The sequence below is a fragment of the Equus caballus genome, chromosome 14 (genome assembly GCF_041296265.1).
Source record: "Equus caballus isolate H_3958 breed thoroughbred chromosome 14, TB-T2T, whole genome shotgun sequence".
Lineage (NCBI taxonomy): Eukaryota > Metazoa > Chordata > Mammalia > Perissodactyla > Equidae > Equus > Equus caballus.
The window spans coordinates 100,969,238-100,984,925 of record NC_091697.1 but is presented as its reverse complement, the minus strand read 5'-3'; the positions used below and the strand labels follow the sequence as shown (position 1 = coordinate 100,984,925).

General features: G+C 41.0%; 1 long non-coding RNA gene across 1 annotated transcript; it reads right to left on the bottom strand.

The window, feature by feature from the left end:
* Nucleotides 1-1,519: 1,519 nt before the first annotated feature.
* On the bottom strand, nt 1,520-15,295 carry LOC138917514 (uncharacterized). The gene is made up of 4 exons (XR_011425704.1): nt 15,229-15,295; nt 5,503-5,612; nt 2,771-2,832; nt 1,520-2,161 (listed from the first exon to the last, which is right to left on the bottom strand). It is a non-coding gene; the product is annotated as an uncharacterized lncRNA (long non-coding RNA).
* Between the last annotated feature and the right edge of the window lie 393 nt (nt 15,296-15,688).

Sequence of the window (15,688 nt, the reverse complement as noted above, 5' to 3'; positions counted from 1 at the left end):
GCCGTAGCTGAGCTGTAGCTGCATATAGCAGCATTTCCCAGCTTCCCTTGCAGCTAGTGAGGCCATGTGACTAAGCTTTTGCCAATGGAGAGAGAGCAGAGGAGAAGTGTGCATGAGGGAAACCCCTGGCTGGTTGCCTGTGGCTCCTTGCCCCAGCCAGTGGCAGGAGTGGCAGTGACTGGAGCTGCTTTGTGCAGATGGAAAGCTACAAGGAAGTCTGGATCCCTGAGTGAGTGTGTGGAACAGAGCCACCCGCTGGCCTGGGACAGCTACCCTGGACTGTATATGGGAAAAAAGAAATTTCTGTTTTGTCTGAGCCATTACATTTTGGGACATCTTCATTCTATCCTTTTACCTCAACAAATACAATTACTTTCATAATTTAAAATAATATCTTTAAAAAAACATTTGCTTTCATATGCATAAAATACTTCTGGAAGGATATCTAGGAAATGATATAATAACATAGGCTCCCTGTAGAAAGGGGAACTGAGAGGTTAGGGAGGGTGGTGGAAGGGAGTTCTGTTTTGCTTTGTTTTGACTCCATATCTATTTATAATTGTTGAAATTTGAACCATATAAATGTAACACTTATTCAATTAAATTAAAATAAAAATTCATTAATTAGACATGTTGCTATTGCACCACTGTAGTTTGTGCAAATTCCTCGCTGATTGGCATTCAACCTGCACTTGAGTCCCTTATCCGCTAATCCTATGACCCAGGAAAGGAGGAAGGTGATGGATAAAGCTGGCAGAGAGGAGCAGCCAGGTGAGTGGCTGGATGGGAGGCAGAGCTCAGCCGTCTCCCTGAGCCTCCGCCCAGGACAACTCCTCCGCACGCCAGCAATCGGACTCCTCATCTCCCACGAGGCTGTGCGTCAGCATGCAGGAGGTGATCCATGCCTGCAGATTAACATCACTTCCATTTCCTGAGCAGCCTCTGTCCCAAGATGGTATCTTTTAATAGGAGGCCTTCCAAGAAACACATCCTGAATTTTTGATTGGATGAGCAACGTGACATGTTAAACCAATTGAAGGAGAGTTCAGTTTCCATCCTTGTAACTTGAGTAGATTTTTCCTGCCTCCCATATTTTATGTTGGCGTGAAAGGGTGATTTATTATTTCCCTATTGATGGTTTCCAACAAGACTCCCATGTCAAAGCCAAAAGAAAAGGGGCAGTACAATATTGAGTAATTTTCTCCTCAGGGACAAAACGAGGGTTTCCTATTTAACATGGAGCAAGGGAGGGCGTTGTGTGAGTGATCGTTCAGAGTTTTCCCAAAACTGAATGAATATTTGAAATCATCATTTTCTTCTTGCTTTGTGTTTTCTTTTACCATACGATGGCTCCTCTCATCAACGCTGGCCCTTGGGAATCACTGGCCCTCTTTGCTGGAGTGTACAGGTGGCATTTTCCCCTCCTAGGCTTCCTTGAACTCAGTGCATTCTTCCCAGGAGAATTTGTCAGGTGAAATAGTTGGCAAGTTAGTAACAGAAAAAGGATTCAAACAGCTTCAGAAACCACTTTTTTAATAGCTTGAAAGTTAGAACATTAAAAAACTGATACATTATTGGTACTAGTTTAATCATCCACATTGGGTCTTTGTTGCCCAGCAGGCTAAGCTTGATACTGGCCCCCACCGTCCCCCGCACAGCCCTACTACCCGGGGTTCCCTCTGGGATTCATCCAGGGCCCCAGGCAGATTCAGTGCTGCTGGGTCCTGGGGGCACCTGGCCCAAGACTCACCTCTCAGATGCCACCTCGTCGTGAAGTCCTTCCCTTCTCAACCAAAGGCCACAGCCGCACTTTGTGTATTCTCTAGGACCGTCACTACTGCCAGGCTCATATGACATTAATTTGGGTCCATGTCGCATGGCCTTGGTGGCAGAGAACAGGTCTTAACCATCTTGCCTCTCAGCAGCCTCTGGCGCAGTGCTGGGCGCCTACCACGTGAATAGCACTGAACATGTAGAGGGGCTAAAGAGATGAGCCAAAGTTGGAGATTCTTCTCAGTCAAAAATATCTCTCTGACGGGTTGGCAAACCACAGCTTGTTGGCCAGTCCCGCCGCTTCCTGTTTTGCAAGCTCGTGAGCTAAGAATGCTTTCATAGTTTTAAATGGTTGAAAACAATCAAAACAAGCAGACTATTTCATGACCTGAAAAGGATATGAAATTCAAATTTCAGTGTTCATAAATAAAGTTTTATTGGAACCCAGCCACGCCCACTGGTTTCTGTATTGTCTGTCACTTCTTTCCTGCTCCCACCGCAGAGCTGGGTAGGCACAGCGGTGATCACGTGGCCCGCGAAGCCTATGATATTTCTGCCACTTTTCAGGAAAAGTTTGCTGACCCCAGCTCTGTAAGCTAAGGTCTTTCAAATGGAAATATTTGCTCTCACTGTCTTCCAAATCTGCAGTTGTGCTGGGGGCATAAATGGTGACTGTCTCACTGGTTTGATTTTTACTCCATTTACTGTTTTGAAATCTTCTGAGCAGCAGTCCTGTGTGTGATAAACCAGCAGTATTCAATTCCTGCCACCCTCGAGAACATTCGACAAAGGTGCATTCGGTACGTCAACTAAGCACGTATGGTGTGCAGGTGGGAGGGAGCTCTGCGGAGAGGCGGTGATGAGCAAGGTAAACACAGCCCCCACCCTTGTGTTGCTAATTCTAATGTGGGGAAAAAAGTAAACGACCCAGAACGCCAAGTAGGATGGTTTTGCTAGAGAAGTTAGAAGGTGCTCAGAGAACAGAGAGAGAGAATACCTTAGCTTGTGTAGGTGGCATCAGGGAAAGCTTCTCAGAGGAGGGGACATTTCCAGTGAGACCTGAGGGACAAGTAGGATCATATCAGTGAAGAGTAGGGGGACTTTTACGTGGAGAGATACAACTTCTATCTTACTTAAGCAGTTGTTATTTGAGGGCCTCTGTTACAAGTATCCAAACCTATCTCATCACGAATACATTCTTTGTACCAGAGGAGACGCATCCTCAAGCAGCTGGCTGCACCTGCTTCTCCTGTGGGACTGGGAGTCAGAGCCACTGGGTGCGCGGGTGCAGGGAGAAGCTCTGGGTTCCAGGACAGAGGACTCTGGGTTTCTGGTTGCTTATTTCTCTTTGGGGAACTTTTCCTGGTTGGCTCCTGAATGTCTTAAAAATGTAACAAAAACAAAAGGCCTCTTACACGCCGAGACCCCCACAGTTCCTCAGACGAGCTCTTCTCTGTGAGTTCACTGCGGGTTCTGGAAGGCGTCTCAGTCTTTGCGCTCCTTGACAAAACTCCCTTCTATTACCTTTGTCTTGGGAGGGGTCCCACCTAAAGGTGGCAATCCCACGGGAGCCTCTCTCCTTTGGTTTTCAGGGTGGAAGAATTGTTTCTAGGGCTTGGTGGATTTGTTCTGGAAAGAGGCTGAGAGGACTAGCTCTAGTTTCTTCTGACTTTTGTCACCTAAATTCCAGGGAACTCAGACATCCCAAATGATCCATAAAACCAGGACAATGCAACATCTAAGGGAAGTTAACATTAGCTCTGTGAAGAACTTTGGACCAGGAGTAAACACCAGATATTGTTTTTACTTTAAAAATCAATGACAGTGTGTGCTCAGAATGAAGATGCGTTTTTACTTCTGGTGATTCATTATTCATCCCAAATACTCATTTTGTCATGCAGAGGAGTCATGTAAATATGAAAAGCCAGCCCAATGAATTAGTCAGGATACTGATGAATATGTTTTCATTAACTGGACCAACTACTGATTCATGTAAATCAATGAAGAGAAGGAGTCCCTGTGGAATAACTGATTAGATGTGAACCTCTCCATAACATGATTAACCTCTCGCGTATGCCTCCAGGATGTGTTAAATTTGTAATTGTAAGTGAGAAAAGTGTGTAGTGAACACTTGTCATTTTTGGTTGTCCAGCATCCAAACATCCGTTCTATTTTGGCGAATGCAGCATAAGTGGAGACTAGGATCAGGCTTCCCGCTCTCAAAGCTGGAGAGAAGCGGATAAACCCTCTTTGGACTCCTTAGACCTGTGTGTGAACATTTGACCAGGGCTCAGCCAATCAGAGGCTCTTTCCCGAGACTTTGGATCCTCAGGGAGTAATAACACGGCCAGAGACAGTCAGAGATCATCCAGAGTGGCTGGATGGAACTGAGACTTCAGTGGACAGGTCGAGTGTCCAGGGCCGATGATGCCAGGGCCGGCACGCTACACTGACTGAACCTCTGGGGGGATCTTGACTGTGCCATGCACCCCTGAGTTCCTGTTTCCAAGGCGAATTCTCTAGTCTTCCTGAAATTCTTTGAGACACTGGTATCTTTCCAATAAATTTCTTTTCTGTAGGAGCTAGTGGGTGTTGGTTTTATTATTTGCAAAAACACTGGCTGTTTCATGCTCCATGTGAGAATAAGACACATGGTATTATTCTGTACTTGGTCCAATTCTAGACCAGGAAGAATCGACTTTAAAAACTATAGTTACTTTAAGGGTCCAACTGACAGGAAAGCGTATATTTTACAAAGTTGTGCTGTAACAGGTCTGTTCAGTGTACTTAATTGCTACCCAGCCTTTCAGTGGACAAAGCACTGTCAGGGACAAGCCACAGTTGCCAAGAGGCTGACGGAGAAGCAGTGGTATTTTAGAATTCAAAGAGACCTTTGAAATGATCTCATCCAAACCCTTCATTTTACACATAAGACAACTGAGGTTCAGGTTAGCTAAATGATTTACCCCAAACTGCATAGCCAATTAGTGGAAGAGCAGGGATTGTAATCAGACACCACTCCTGCAGAATTGTGTTATTTGGCAGGAAAGTCAGGCAGGGTGGGGGAGGAGTGGCAGAGACAGGTATCTAGTTTGCAGAACTGAGATCAAAAATTGTCTATTTGGTTCCAAGGCCAGGGCAGTCACAGAATCAGGTCAGGAGGTCAGAGCATCACCCCATGGAAAGGTGGCTAAGTGTTGACATGCTGCTGAAATGCACGGTTGGCTAAGAAGACCATAGTCTCAGAGCCAAACCTGAATTTCTCCTCTTGTCCCCGGCACGTGCAGACAAGGAGCTTTAGATTTAAACACTTTTTTTTAAACCCCGTAGGAACTTGTCACCTTTCTAAAACTCTCGTGAATCCAGCTATAATTTTTGGAGCTTTAGTCCCTTCTTTCTTTGGTCTGGATATTGACATGCCTAGTGGATTCGCATTGCAAGTGGACTTGTCACCAGGTGGTGACACTATCCAATCGTTAGGTAGAATGATTCCTTCCGCTTGAGGTGTTTGCCCATACAGCATGTTGGGCAGATATTAGTTATATGGGCACCCCCCAAAATAACTACTAAATCATTTGGAAGGATGGAATTTGACTCATTTAAGCTTGAAAGATAGATATTTAAAATAAAACTGCGTCCTCGGTCATCACTACCATGCAGCGTGCTCTCATGTTACATGTTGACAGATGGGACGCGTGGAAAGCACTGACGTGCTTCAGGGTAACTCACCTCATCTGCACGCATTTGCCGTTTACAGTTGCTTTTGTTTATCATTTGATTTATGCCCAATATAGATCTTCTTAGTATTTTTAACGTATGATGCTGGATGAGCAAAGGATCTGCAGGGAAAACAAAACTGTCTCAAACGAGGCCGATAACCATGTAGAGAATAGGGTGTCCCAAGACAGAGAAGACTAGAGAATCCAGGCAGAACTGGGACAGACCTTAGTGGGAAAAGTCCAGTACATGTTACCAGGAAAAAGGAGCGTTCAAACAAGAACCATTCCTACAAGGCTGACGCTGTAGCTCCTACTTAACAAACACGTAGAAGGAAGAAAGAAGATGAAGATGTGATCAGCTGGTTAAGATATGATATTAAAAACATATATTTTTAAAACATTGAAAATATTTGGTGAGTGTTTTTACATAGTAGTGTGATGAAAATAACTAATTTTAGGTGTATTAAAGTAATGTTTAGGTGATGATAACTAATCATTGTATAATAGGATAGTTTGATGGTTTATGGATGTAAGTTGAGGTGTTCTATTTATTAAAGAATGGGGAGGTTAAGAAATAGGAAATTAACCAAGAATTAATATCACTTCCAGTTTTGCTTCCAACTCAAAGGAAATCATTTTAAGCATGAAATATTAAAATGGATTATGAGGGCTTCATTAAATGTAATATAGTCCATGTCTCTAAGTTTTGGAATGCGATCCTGGAAATATATCTCTGTGTCAAGGCTTCTGGGAAAAGAAAACCACCTTTTTTTGGTTTAGAACCCTTTCTTTTGGCCAAATTTTAAGTGTTCCTTGATCTTGATTAAGACTGATTATGCTTGTGACCAGGTAAGAGAGTTCACCCAGGATATTACCAAAGCCATAATCTGTGCAGACAGCTTTCAAAATCTTATGCAAGGTAAGGCAACGCCTGAATTGTGGTTTGAACAGAACAGGAAGATGTTTCCAATATCCTACTAGACTCTGGTTTACCATCCTGACCAGTATTCAGTAGGGAGTTAATCAGTGTGGATGGTGTCATTGTCGCCACTCGTCATTTCTTGGAAATGGACTAGATATTTTCTATCTTCTGATCCTTTGCTTGCTCATTTTGTCCTTTCCTGCCCCATTCTCTCCTCTCTGCTTTTCTAAACCTCATACTTCCTTGGAAAGCCAGCTCACCTCCTCCATGGAGTCTTTGCTGTCCATCCCAACCACTGTGGCCTGTCCCTGTTGTGAACTGCTGCAATACTGACACGGGAACAGTCATCTGGTCCTTAGTTTGTATGTAGACTATTCTTTATGTGCCTTGCTTTCTTAGCAAAATTCCAAGTTCTTTAAGGTCCAAGGTCATGCCTTTGATCTCTGGATTGCTGACAGTGCCACCTCCATACAGGCAATGAGCACTGGGGGACTGATCGACAGCCCCACTCAGCATGGTGGCTCATTTTAAACTCTACAGAGAGCAGAAACCAGCAAGCAGAGAAGAGGGCCACCTTCAGATTTCCAACTCCAGACTCAGCCTGAGATTCCTGAGATATCCCCATAGCCTCATAATAAACACCCCTAAGCTTAAGCTAACATGAGATGCTTCTGTTACTTGCTACAAAGACCCATGGACCAGACAAAATGAAATGTGATCCTGGAATGAAGTTGTAAAAGGAAACGTGTAACTTCTCAGATGATCTTTGACAACATCACCGACGGGAGCAGGAAGCAAGGAGTGCCACTGGAAGGGACAAAATGACTCAAAGCTTTTACTGAGAGTCTTCTGAGTTAGGGCACAATTCTAGGTGTGTGAGTAGAGCAGGTGCTTTCGGGGCCCCATGTCACATCCCTTTGGAGCACCTCTAATTTCAGCCAGGCTCCCATCACCTAACACTGACCCTGAGAACAGGGTCAGAATTCTTTAAAGACCTTTCCTGCTTTATTCTCTCATCTCTGCTTCCTAGGATCTCATCCCAAATAAACTATCTGTTCCTAGACCTTATCTAGGTTCTGCTCTGGGGGAAATTTGAAGTTAGACAGAGAGATATATACGATATGGTATTTGCCTGGAGGAGTCTTATACGTTTAGATGGAGTATTTGGACACACATCTTGGAAAACAATAAAATGGAAATAAAAGGCAAATTTCAATTAAGTGACACACAAATAGTATGGATTCTAGCCCATTATGGTTGATATAGATTTTATTAAATTTTAGTAATAATTCTTTCAGCTCTGATAGCTCTGACTAGGAAGATTTGGTTCTTCCAGAATTATTATTTCTTTTGATAATTTATTAATCTCATATCTCATGGAAGCACTCTGTTCTCAGCTAAGTATGAAGAGGTGGGATTGGGTACATTTTGTACCATATCCTTAGCGATCTGTAATTATAGCCTGTCATTCAAATGCTATTCTTTTCAACTTTACAGAGCTTAAACATCACTTAACATTTTACCTCTCCTAATGCTAAATGGAACTAAAACTTAGGGCTACACAAAACTGTCTTGGAACATGTCATGAAAGTAAACAAAATGAATTAAAGCTATTATTTTGTACTTGGGGCCCATTATTTTAAAGGAAAAAGAAAAGGAACTTCATTTTTAAATTGCAAAACTAATATAATAATATTAAGAAAAATTTCGAGTGAATGAAAACATCATCAATAGAAACATACTATCAAAACATTTTAATTTTGTAGATTTTTATGACTGTCTATATTATAGATTTTTTTTACACAATTGTGGCATTGGTAAAATGTTGTAATCAGTCCTTAATCAAGCGAATTTTGGAGCTTTAAGAAGCGTTTTGAGGACTTTGCTAGTCACGTGTAGTATTCTGGGATTATATGCCACTCACGGACGCGAGTTCTAGGGGAAGACGGTTTTCCTGGTTCCTTTTCTCTAGTCGCCCACTTCGTCTTCTAGACTCCTTTAGATCAGGGAATCTATAGAATTCCTTAAAACATCCAGCTTTTAAAACGTTGTTATTATCTCTTTTAGATTTGTTGAAGAGAAATGTGTGCACGTGGCCCTCCGTATCCGCTGCTCAGCATCCGTGGCTTCAACAAACCGCGGATGGAAAAGCCTACCATGGTTGTGCCTGTGCTGAACCTGCGTAGACTTTTTCTCTTGTCATTATTCCCTAAACAATATAGTATAACAACTATTCACACGGCGTTTGCATTGTATTCGTTATTATGAGGAATCTAGAGATGATTTAAAGCATACGGGAGTATGTGCTGCAGGCTATATGCAAATGCTACGCCATTTTATGTAAGAGGCTTAAGCGTCCTCGGATTTGGGTGTCCACAGGGGTCCTGGAACCAATCCTCTGTGGAGACCAAGGGATGACTGTGTTATAAAAGCAAGGCATTGTTGGGATTTGCATTTCAGAGTCTGGGCAAGACTCTTCTTTACTGCTAGATTTTGACTTCTACTTTCTTCTAAGCCCTCGGATAATAAGAATTATCTTCTGAGCCGGTGATGATGTGCCTTACTGTGGGTCTTTTCAGTTTATTTTGGCTGTGCTTTCAGTGGTAGGATCTGTTACTAGGAACAGTCCTGTTCTTCAATTCTAGGAGCTTTTCTTATTTCTTCGACAATTTATTTGTCTCCATTTTCTCTATTCTATTTTTATGGGTCTCTTATTTACAGCATGTTAATCCTCTTGGATGAGTTATATATATAATTTCTCCCCTATTATTCATCTCTTTGTCTTTTTGTTCTACTTTTGGTAAGATTTCCTCAAATTTATCCTGCAACTTCATAATTGATTTCTTCATTACTAACATCATATTTTAAATTTTTATTTATTTTTGACAACTGATATTTCTTAGTTGTCAGCAGAATCTAGGCAGCTCAGTAGTATAATAAAGGTGGTTTATTAAGCAGCCTATTGAATGGAGTGTGCTGCTCAGGATACTTGAGCATGGCCACTGTACATTGATCATTGATTTTTTTTGGTGAGAACTAGCATTGTATTTTTTAATTTCCACGAACTCAATCTTGGTATCTGAATATTCTTTTGCTATAGCATCATTCTCTCATTTCACAGATATATTATCTTTTTTACTCTCTCTAAGGCTATTAGTACAATCATTTTGAAATTTTCTTCTCTTCTTTTTATCATCTCTAAATTCATATTTTCCACATCACATTCTCATAATTTTAAATCTAGTGGAAGAGCGTCTTCAAAAATGTAAGCAAAAATCCCAGAGTTTAATCTCATTGGCTCTGATTGGGTTCTTGCTCATTCTTGAACCTGTCACTGTGTAGGGAGGTCACAGCTGTCCAGTTCGTTGGGAGTAGATCAATGTTCTTGCCCTAGAGCTAGACAGAGAGTCAGCTCCAGCAGAACTGAGAGTGGGAGAAAAGTGGGCCTTCAAAAAAACTAGGGAGCTGTTGCTAGGAAAAGAGCAAAGTGACATTGGACAGGCAAAAAATAACAAATATGCTTAATATAGCACCTGATACAGAAGTTTCCTCTGCAGCAAGCTGGCCTAGAGGCCGTCAAACCCATGTCTGAATTTCTGCAGAGACCAGGTACTCACAATTTTAAGGCAACCCAGTCTGTCCCCAGACAAAACTCCTCTTTAGGAAAGTCTTACATTATGCCAAAGCCTAGCTTCCTTTAGCTGTCCTTTGCCCTAATTCTGCCCTTGGGTGTGCGCTTGAATTACGGGAAGGCAGCTCTCACGTTCCCAGGTCTTTCTTTTCACACTCAAATCACCCGTTGCTGTAGGCGTTCCTAATCCGACAGCATTTTGAATCCTTTCTCCATCTTAGACTCTCTCTCTTTTCCTCTAGGTTTATGCATTTTGGTATAGCATGAGCAGCCTAGATTGTAGGGTGCCATCATATAGTGCTTTCAAGTTGATTCAAATTAGTTTCTGAATGTCATCTAAGAATATGTAAAGTTCGTTTAATCACTCAATATGTATTGAACTTCTAATACAATAATTCTTCAACCTTTGTTGCACATTAGAATCACTAGGGAAACTTACAAGTTCTGACGCCAGGCCATGCCTGGGCTTTCTGGGCTGGGGGGATGGAAACTCAGGTGCTAGTAGATTTTCAAGCTCTGCAGGTGAGTCTAATGTGCAGCCAGAGCAAAGAACCACTGCTCTACTATGTGACAAACCTCCTTAAAAATATGATCTCGATGGTTATAGGTTTCCTTAAGGTATGTTTTTCAGAAAATGAATTTGGGGGGTGTCTCCATGGTTTGCCTCTGGCTAATGTCAACAAAAATAATCCATAACCAATCTATAAGTGAAAATTTGGGAGAGTTTATTCTGAGCTGAAATCTGAGGACCATGGCCTGGGGCCTTTCTTTCCGAAGGAAGAAATGGCACCAAGGAAGTGAGGTATACAGAGTGGTTACATACCCCCATACAGGACCTTTCACATATGATTGAAATGTCCCTCCCACAATAGTCACAAGATTGCCCTGTCGGCACAGCGCTTGATGGACACAGCAGGTAGTGGGTCTGCTTACTTGGTGGGCGTAGCAGGAGGCAAGTCTATTGTCTCAGAGCTGGGTGGTCACAGGTGAGCTCAGCAATCAGTTTCTAGCCTAAGGAAAGATGCTTAATCCTTAAGGAGATGCCAACGTTGGGAGGGGGAGGGAAGTTGCACCTTTATCTCAAGGGCCTTTTGCTCTTGCCATAGGGAATCTCTAAAGCAGATATACAATGCATGCTCAACGGCCTCAGTCAGGCCCTTTTGAAAAGACAAGGTCGGGCCGAATTAGGTTTACACAAAATGGCTTCCTCATATTCTCCAATATATCCTATTGCTTGCCATTTTTATTTGTCACTAACCTAGTTCACTTTCCTATAGGATTATCCATCAAGTCACATCAGAGACAGCAGCCTGGGGCAAAACAGCTCTCTGGCCATGTGTAATTACTGAGGTTTCTGAAAAAAGTGGCTATATTAATACTAGGTAAAACTTTGCTTTTATGTAATTTTCTCAGTTTGGTTGATAACTCCTGGAGGACAGTGTCTGAGTTTGTTTAACTGACCTCAGGCAGCATCAAGAGGAGCATTATGTTCTGCCGGGAACTTAAGAAGAGCTTTTGAAATTATTTTCAACCAAAAAAATGTAGTCTTGTCTTTTATGACTACGAATTAGAGGCCATCTGTGAAGCTGCTGCGTTTTACAGAAAAGCGTTCATTTAGACTGACATTTATCTCATAATGTGGCAGTAGAAAAATTCTGAAACATTTGCAGAACAAAGGTTAAGGCCAAACTTTCTCAGTGCAATGTTTATAGAACATAAATCTGCACAAAAAAGGGGTAGGTTTATTATTTATGTTCAACTACAGTGCCTATTGTGTATTTTAAAATCTCATATTAAATAAAGTAGATTCACTGAGGAAAAAAGGGAATGGAGGGAGTTGAGAACAAGGGAGGGAGAAAGTCCAGTGAATCTGCATAAGAGCCTTCTTTGAACTGTCTCCTGACACTTCCTGACTTCAGATTATTTTCCCCAATTTTAGTTTTGAATATGTTCAAACATGTAGAAAAGTTGAAAGAATAGTGTAATGACATCTCCATATGCTTATGTATTCTGAAGGCCTGAGAACCAGGAGAGAACCATGGTTTGGTTCTTGTTCAAAGGCTGACATGCTTGAGATCCAGGAGGAACTGATGCTTCAGTTGGAGTCTGAAGGCAGAAAAAGATTTGCTGTCCTAGTTCAAAGGCAGTCAGGCAGGAAGAATTTTCTCTCACTTGGGGAAAGGTCAGCCTTTTGTTCTATTCAGGCCTTCAACTGATTGGATGAGGCTCATCCTCGTCAGGGAGGGCAATCTGCTTTGCTCAGTCTACCTATTTAAATGTTAATCTCATTGAAAAGAAACCCTCACAGAAACATCCAGAATAATGTTTAACCAAATATCTGAGCACTCTGTGGCCCAGTTAAGTTGACACATAAAATTAACCATCATACCTTGTGTTAGTTTTCTATTGCTGCACAAAAATATTATCACAAACTTAGCAGCTTGAAACCACACATATTTATAATCTCACAGTTTAGGTGAGTCAGGATCCTGAGGATGGCTTAGCTGGGTCCTATTCTTAGGGTCTCACAAAGCTGTACAAGGTGTTGGCCAGGGCTGCGATCTCATTTGAGGCTCGACTGGGAAAGGATCCACTTCTAAACTCACTTAGTGTTGCCAGAATTCAGTCCTTTGGGGGCTTCAGGTCCTTGCTGGCTGTCAGCTGGAAGCCATCCTTACCTCCTGGAGGCCACTATAGTTACTTGCCATGTTGGGTTCCCCAACGTTGTCACTTGCTTCCTCAAAGCTAGCAAGTGAGACAGAGACTCCAATAAGACAGAAGCTACAGTCTTATGTAGCTTAATCACATAATGTTGTACATATTGTCACCTTTGCCATATTTTATTGTCTAAAAGTAAGTCAGTCCTGCTCACACTGAGGGATAGGGGGTCGCATAAGAGCATGAGCACTAGGAGGTGGGGATCATGGGAGCCGCTGTAAGCTTATACACCACAATTCTTTACTTAGATTCAAGAATTGTTAACATTTTGCCACATCTACTTTCTCTCTCTGCATACATACATACAAACACACATGCACACATTTTCGTTGAACTATTTAGAAGTACTTGTTGTGATTAACATTTCCCTCTAAATACACAAACATTCGTCTCCTAAGAATAGGACATTGCTATGAAACGGCAATACTGTTATCAAGCTATTTTCAAGAAAAATAACAATTCCATTCGATCATTTAATATTCAGATCATGTTCAAATTTCCACCTGTAAAAACATGCCTTTTATAACTTTTTTAAAACCAAGATTCAATCAAGTTTCATGCATTCAATTTGGTTATGCCATTTTAGTCTCTTAGTCTAGCTCAGTTATGTCACTAAATTAAAAAAATTTTCAAATTATATTGTACATACAGAAAAGTACAAAAATCATTGGAGGCTGCAGCCAGCATTATAAGCAAGAAAAAGAAATAATAGGTCTAAAAATTTGAAAGGAAGAAAGAAAACTGTCTCTCTATTTACAAATGGCACAGTTGAAAACAAAGAAAACCCAAAAGAATTTATGAACTATTAGAATAAACAAATTCAGCAAGGTCTCTTGATATAAGGTCATTATGCAAAGATCATTTCTGTATACTAGCAACAAAAAATGAAAATGAAAGGTAAAAAATATCAATTATAATATCATCAAAAGGTACCACATTCCCACAAACAACCCTAACAAGAGATTGTAAGACCTCTTCTCTCCACTGAAAATCATAAAATGTGGATGAGAGAAATTAAAGAAGACTTAAATAAATGGAAAGATATTAACTCTCAAAAATTAATCTTTAGATTCATAATAATTCTAATCAAAATCCCAGCAGGTATTTTTGTGGAAATTGACAAGGTGATTCTAAAATTTATGTGGAACTGCAAAGCATCTAGAAGAGGCAAGGCAATGTAGAAGAAGAAAAACAAATTTGGAGGATTTATACTATAAGATTTCAAGACATCATAAAGCTAGAATAATCAAGATAGTGTGGTATTAGCTCAAGAAAAGACAAATAGATCAATGGAATAAAACAGAGTCCAGAAATTTAGGCAAACATATGTTGTCACTTGATATATGATGGAAGTGCCACTGCAATCCAATGGGGGAAAGGATAGCCTCTTCAACAGATGGCCTTGGAGCAGGGACCCCCATCTCACACCATATGCAAAAATTATTGTTTCACTTCACACCTCTAGGGTTATGATCCACCTTAAATTAAAATTTCTAAAGGAGAACAGAGGAGGGCCGGCCCCGCGATGTAGTGGTTCAGTTCCATGCTCCGCTGCGGCGGCCCAGGGTTCTCGGGTTCAGATCCCTGGCGCAAACCTGCACCATTCTTCAGCCTTGCTATGGCGGCAACCCACATACAAAGTAGAGGAAGGTTGGCACAGATGTTAGCTCACGGCCAATCTTCTTGAACAACAACAACAACAATAAGACAGAGGAAAAATTCTTCCTGACCTTAGGGAGGCAAATATTTCAGAGTAAACGAAAAGCATTAACCGTAAAAGAAAGGAAAAAAGTGATAAATTGGACTTCATTAAAATAAAGAATGTCTGTTCATTAGAAGACACAATTAAGAAAGTAAAAAGAAAACCACAGAATGAGAAGATAGTTTCAGTGCTTATGTTTGACAGAGTTCTCAGATATCCAGAACTACTACAAATCACTAAAAAAAAAAAACCAAAAAACAACTCAAGCATCAAAAATATGAGCAAAAGAATTACCGAGTACTTTACAAAAAAAGATATTCAAATGACTAATGAAAATATGAAAAGGTGTTCAACATCATTAGTCATAAGAGAAATACAAATTAAAATCACAATGAAATACCATTACATACTCATTAAAATGGCTAAAATTAAAAAGAACAAATCCAAGAGTTGATGAAGTTATGGAAATATCAGAACTCTCAAATACCTCTGCTAAGAGTCAAGTGGGTACAACCACTTGGAAAATCGTCTGGCCGTATCTACTACAGCTAAACATATGCCTGCCCAGTGACTCAGCAAGTTCATGCTTAGGTTTATAACCAGAGAGAAATGAGAGCCTGTGTCCACCAAGGACATGCACAGGAATTGTTCATAATTCAAAACTGGAAACAACCCAAATGTCCACCCACAGGAGAACAGATAAACATAATGTGCTATATTCGTATAATGGACTATAACAATTTTTTAAGAAAATTATTGATACCTGCAACAATAAGGATGAATCTCACAGGCATTATGCTGAGCAGAAAAGGTCAGACACCAAAATAGACACAGAAGTTGGATAAAGTTCAGCACAGGAAAACCTAATCACATGTAATACAAGTCAGAATAGTGGTTATATGTGCGGTGGGGTTGGGGGGGTGTTAGAAACTGGGAAGAGGTATCATGGAACTTTCTGGGGTGCTGGAAATGTTTTATATCTTGCTCTGGGTTTTGGTTACAAGGTGCATATAAATATGAAAATCCATCAAACTGTATACATTGATTATTACACTTTATGCACTTCACTGTGTGCGTTACAGCACAATAAAGAAAAGTTTTTAAAGAAAGAAAAGAAATATGCACAAATCCTAAGTTTGTAATTCTGAATTTTCCCAATTTGAACAGCCCCTGCTCTCTTCTCCTCACTATCCCCCAAGGGTGACCATGACCCTGACTTACAC